Source organism: Bufo bufo, chromosome 8 (assembly GCF_905171765.1).
Source record: "Bufo bufo chromosome 8, aBufBuf1.1, whole genome shotgun sequence".
Taxonomy (NCBI): Eukaryota; Metazoa; Chordata; class Amphibia; order Anura; family Bufonidae; genus Bufo; species Bufo bufo.
The window spans coordinates 89,630,810-89,637,124 of record NC_053396.1 but is presented as its reverse complement, the minus strand read 5'-3'; positions in this window follow the sequence as shown (position 1 = coordinate 89,637,124).

Below are 6,315 nucleotides of genomic sequence, written 5' to 3'. Positions count from 1 at the left end.
ACTAGAATAGCATTTCTGTCTTTGCAATTGATTCCGGTAAATGACATCCATTTAAGAGTGGGTGATTTCCATCAGAAATCCGTCTCGTGTTATGTGTTAGAGGGTCTGCCTGCTCCGATGGTTTTGGGCTTACCATGGTTAAGCAAACATAACCTTACCATCGACTGGCAAGCGAGACAGATTCTCGATTGGAGTGATTTTTGCATGGACAACTGTCTTAAAGCGTCTTTCTCTGTGGTCACCACTAAAACTGTACCCTTGTTCATTTCCGAATTTTCTGATGTGTTTTCTGAGAGTTGTAACCAGGATTTACCCCCGCAGCGGGAGTATAACTGTCCTGTCAATCTTATTCCTGGAGCTAAACTGCCCAAATATCGGTTGTATAATCTTTCGGAGCTCGAAAGAAAGGCCATGCGAGAGTATATCACCAAGAGCATGACGAAGGGTCATATCAGACCATCTAAATCCCTATTGGCTGCTGGGTTGTTCTTTGTAAAAAAAAAAAAAAAAAAAGATGGTACCTTTAGACCATTTCTGGACTTCCGTGAGCTCAACCGTATTTCCGTCCGTGATCATTACCCCCTTCTTTTAACATAGTAACATAGTACATAAGGCTAAAAAAAAAGACATTTGTCCATCCAGTTCGGCCTGTTATCTTGCAAGTTGATCCAGAGGAATGCAAAAAAAAAAAAACTGTGAGGTAGAAGCCAATTTTCCCCACTTTAGGGGAATAAAAAATTCCTTCCCGACTCCAATCAGGCAATCAGAATAACTCCCTGGATAACAACCCCTCTCTAGTAGCTATAGCCTGTAATATTATTACACTCCAGAAATACATCCAGGCCCCTCTTGAATTCCTTTATTGTACTCGCCATCACCACCTCCTCAGGCAGAGAGTTCCATAGTCTCACTGCTCTTACCGTAAAGAATCCTTTTCTATGTTTGTGTACAAACCTTCTTTCCTCCAGACGCAGAGGATGTCCCCTCGTCACAGTCACAGTCCTGGGGATAAATAGATGATGGGATAGATCTCTGTACTGACCCCTGATATATTTATACATAGTAATTAGATCTCCCCTCAGTCGACTTTTTTCTAAAGTGAATAACCCTAATTTTGATAATCTTTCAGGGTACTGTAGTTGCCCCATTCCAGTTATTACTTTAGTTGCCCTCTTCTGGACCTTCTCCAGCTCTGCTATGTCTGCCTTGTTTACAGGAGCCCAGAACTGTACACAGTACTCCATGTGTGGTCTGACTAGCGATTTGTAAAGTGGAAGGACTATGTTCTTTTACACGGGCATCTATGCCCCTTCCGATGCAACCCATTATCTTATTGGCCTTGGCAGCAGCTGCCTGACACTGGTTTTTGCAGCTTAGTTTGCTGTCTATTAAAATTCCTAGATCCTTTTCCATGTCAGTGTTACTGAGTGTTTTATCATTTAGTATGTACTAAATATATTGATTCTGGCTTTGTTTAGTCAGATTGTCGGTGCTAAATTGGGTCTGAGGGGGGCATATAATCTGGTAAGGATCAGGGAGGGGGATGAATGGAAGACTGCATTTAATACCCCTGAGGGTCATTTTGAAACCCTGGTCATGCCCTTTGGGTTAAACAACGCTCCAGCGGTTTTTCAACACTTTATCAATGACATCTTTCATGATCTGGTGGGGAGATTTGTTGTTGTATATCTGGATGACATACTAATTTATTCTCCAAACATGGAGACTCATAAGTATCATGTGAGACAGGTGTTACAGATCCTAAGAGAGAATAAATTGTATGCGAAGATTGAAAAATGTGTTTTTGCTGTTCAGGGAGTGCAATTCCTGGGTTACCTGCTCTCACCCTCACTACTTAAGGTACCTTCTTGTAAGTTGGGCCCAAGATTTATTGGTCCATATGAGATCACTACCATTGTTATCCCTGTACCCTTCCGTCTTGAACTTCCTCAGGCTTTTAAAATTCATAACGTATTTCATAAGTCGTTGTTGAAGAAATGTGTCGAACCTGTTGAGCCATCCTCCTTGCCTCCCGCTCCTGTCATGGTGGACGGTAATTTAGAATTTCAAATCAGCAGGATTGTGGACTCCCAAGTTCTCCATATATCCCTCCAGTATCTCATCCACTGGAAGGGTTACGGACCAGAGGAGAGGATGTGGGTTCCAGCGGCCGATATTAATGCGAATCATCTGGTGAAGGCCTTTCACAGAGTCCATTCTGATATGGTCGGTCCTGGGTGCCCGGAGGTCCCCCGTAGAACGGGGGTTACTGTCACAGTCCTACAGATGACTGATGTCAGGAAATCAAGGAGATTGGCTGAGCGTGGAGGAATCTAACAGTCTCCTTGATTTCTCTTGATTCAGAGTTGATAGGGTTAATGACCACTTCCCTTTTCTCAGCTGTTGCTCAGTGGTCGTCACTTCTACCCTTTATAGTCTGACCCCACCCTTCTGACTATGCGGTAGATAGCTTTATTTGGGTTTGGCTGAGCTGGTGTGAGTTTGTCTCTGGTGCTCCTGCTCGTCCGTCTCTACAGAAGTTAAGTGTCGCGTTTGTTTGTGTCTGTTATATTCCCTGTTGTTTGTATCTGGGCCTGAGACAGAGACTTCCATTCATCCATCTGGGAAGGAATGGGTTGTCTCTGGTCCTAACCCTTTCCACAGCTTAATAGGGATATAAAGGCCTAGGTATCCTGCATATGAATATTCCTACCTTCAGGGTCTATTCATGTCAATAGATACTTAGAGCCCAGATTAGGGTTGTCTAGGAGGTGACCTGTTTCTTCCCTAGTTTCCAGGCCCAGTTACTATTCCCCTTCACTTCCCTCCTGTGTTCAGTGTGGAGTCGTCGTCCCGTCCCCCCATCCCCCACACTGATCGTGACAGCTGCCTTCTCTGATCTATTTACCTGCTCATCACTGCAAATGCTACGGCGACCAGGTGAACAGAACAGAGAAAGCAGCTCTCATATTAGCACTGCCCTCTCTTCGAACAGCTGGGGGCACAGAGGGCATTACTACTGTGGAGGGGGCACACAGGGCATTACTAATGTGAAGGGGCACGATAGGCATTTCTACTATGGAGGGGGAACAGAGCCAGAGGGCATTACTACAATGAAGGGGGCACAGTGGGCATTATTACTGTGAAGCAGGCACAATGGGCATTATTACTGTGAAGGGGGCACAATAGGGATTTCTACTATGGAGGGGCACAGAGGGCAAACCTAGCACAGTGGGCATTACTACTATTAAGGGGCACAATGGGCATTATTACTGTGAAGGGACAAAATGGGCATTATTGATATGAAGGGGGCACAGTGGGCATTATTACTATAAAGGAGGCACAATAGGGATTATTACTATGAAGGGGACAGAATGGGGATTAGTACTGTGAAGGGGGAACAATGGGGATTATTACTATGAAGGGGGAAGAGTGGGCATTACTATAAAGGGGGCACAATGGGGATTATTACTATGAAGGGGACTATTACTGTGAAGGGGGCACAATGGGGATTATTACTGTGAAGGGGGCACAAAGAGGGCATAACTACTGTGAGAGGGCACAATGTGGGCATAACTACTGTGAGAGGGCACATATCTGTACAAAACTACTGTAAAGGTTGTACAATGAGGGCAATACTACTGTGAGGGGGTACAATTTTTTTTAAAGTATTGGGGGGAAGGGTGCAAGAGAAGGACCCACCCCGGGTGCCAAACACCCTAGGCACGCAACAGTTTTTTCCCACATTGTGCCTCCTTCACAGAATTATGTCTTGCTGTGCCCCCAGTAATATACCCACATTGTGCCACCCAGTAATATGACCACATTGTGCCGCCCAGTAATATGCCCACATTGTGCCGCCCAGTAATATGCCCACATTGTGCCACCCAGTAATATGCCCACATTGTGCCACCCAGTAATATGCCCACATTGTGCCTCTCACAGAAAGTAACAAAAATAAAACACAACATACTTACCTTCTTCCTAGCAGCCGCAGCCCGCAGGACATCGTCTGCTCTAGTCGGGGCCGCACCACCGCACAGACCAGAGGTGTGGAGAGACAGAAGGGGGAAGGAATGATGAAGCAAGAAGCCGATGCCGGCTCTCTGCTTTATTATGGCAACTGTCTCTGCTTCCTATGGACACACAGACAGCTGCCAGAAAGCGGGACATACCTCCCCGTATCGGGGCAGCCACTGAAATCCTGGACTGTCCCGCCGGATCCGGGATGGGGGAGGTATGCAGCCAGTCGCTGGTTATTTACTACAAGGGCCTGTTCACACAGTGGATTTTGATCCTGTCAAGGTCCGCCACATATACTGCAGCATATACCTGCCACAGTTGTTCACTTCTGAATGTCTCAGACACGCTTGTGGATTAGCTCCACTGAATAGAGCTAAGCCGCGAGCAGACACCCACCACTGCTGATGAGATGAGCAAAGCGACTTCAGATGCTACATCCGAAGTTGCTTTGCTAAAAAATTTGTTATGATCCTTCTCCATACAGCATTAGAATGTACTGCCTTCGATGAGGCAAATTCCATTATTCATTAAGAAAGTCGCACGAGACTTCGTTGAATAACTTCGGTAATTGATTTCTACAGTGAAAAACTTTGGAACCGAACTCTGCTTCGGTTCCAAAGTACCACTCGGAACCGAAGCTGAAGTTTTGAAGTGGTTTTTCACTGTAATAAACAATTACCATAGTTATTCAACGAAGTCTCATGTGACTTTGTGAATAATTTTTTTTGGCTCATCGGAGCCCATACATTCTAATAGTGTACGAATCTCCATACAGTATCATTCTGAAGTTTTGAATTAAGCAACTTCGGATTAAGCATCCGAAGCTTGCTTCACTCAACTTAAGTTGCCACCTTTCCCAACAAAAAATACCGGCCAAGTTAAGTCACACTTTGGCGTGTGGTTAAGGGGTATGGTTTAACACAAGGTTTTAAGTAGCTATGTCATAATGTAGCTCCCAGTATTAACCCCTTTAGGACACAGGGCGTACAGGTACGCCCTGATGTCCTGGTACTTAAGGACACAGGGCGTATCCGTACGTCCTGTGTAGTTGCGATCACCACCGCGCCGCGGGCGGCTATCGGAACTAAGTGACTGCCGAATTAATTCGGCAGGCACTCTGGCACAATGCCTAGGGGGGTCCTGATGCCCCCACCCCCCCCCCCCCGCGATCGGCGATCGCAGCAAACCGCAGGTCAATTCAGACCTGCGGTTTGCTGCGTTTCCGGGTTATTCGGGTCTCTGGTGACCCGATAAAACGGAACAGGATGGTGATCAGTGGTGTGATAATACACCACCAATCACCATCCTTAGATCATGGTGACATCACCTCACAGGATCTCTTTTGATTGGCTGCACGGACGGGCGGGGGTTAACTCTGCGGCCGTTGGACATCGCAGAGAGAGGTGCCTGCTGCCCGATCTCCACGGTGCACCCCCTTTTCTGTGCCCAGCACCCCCTCTTTTGATCCTACACAGTGCCATCTGGCACTAAAAGGTAGGTTAAGGACAGGGTAGGGAAAGGTTTAGTTCAGGCAGGGAGACTTTAGGGAAAGTTAAAGTTTTTACTGTTGCATCATCGTCTTAGGGTGTCTGGGGTCCACAGCACAGCTGTGTGACCCTAGACCCCCCCCCCCCAGGGGTGCTGCAGCTTGCCCCCTTGTCCCTCCCCCCTTCACCCTTTTTTTGGGGGCGCAAGCTTTTTTTTTTGCGTACGCTGACAGTGCCCGGCACTCTTTAGCGTCCGGCCACTGTTAGTGCATCGCCCACCCCACCGCTGATCAGCTTCGCACGGCTGATCAGCGAGTTAGAAATTTTCTTTTTCACATTTTTTTTTGTTATTTTTCCCTGTTAGGTTTAGGGAAAAGTCTGGGAACACCCGTGCCCCCACACACACGCACACCTAATAAAGATTTACACGCACGCACATACACACGCAGACACACACTCCACTATGGCCCGCCGGATGTTCTCAGCCGAGGAGGCATACGCCCAGCTTGCCTCCGAGTCCAAGAGTCCCAGTGAGGACGAGGATGACCCCACGTTGCTTTTGTCATCCGCGTCCTCCTCATCATCAAGCGATGATGAGCCTCCACGGCAGTGGAGACGCCGCCAGGTGGATCGAGGGGACCCCCATGCTAGGGACCCTGTGGCCCACCCTAGAACGAGCAGCTCTGGGGCTCGTACTAGTTTTCCGTCCCACCAGGTCAGTTCACCTGAGCCCCCTGCAGGTGAACTTGGCTGGTGTACCCCAGAGCGATTTAAGCCCGTGATTCCTGATTTTGTTGGACAACCA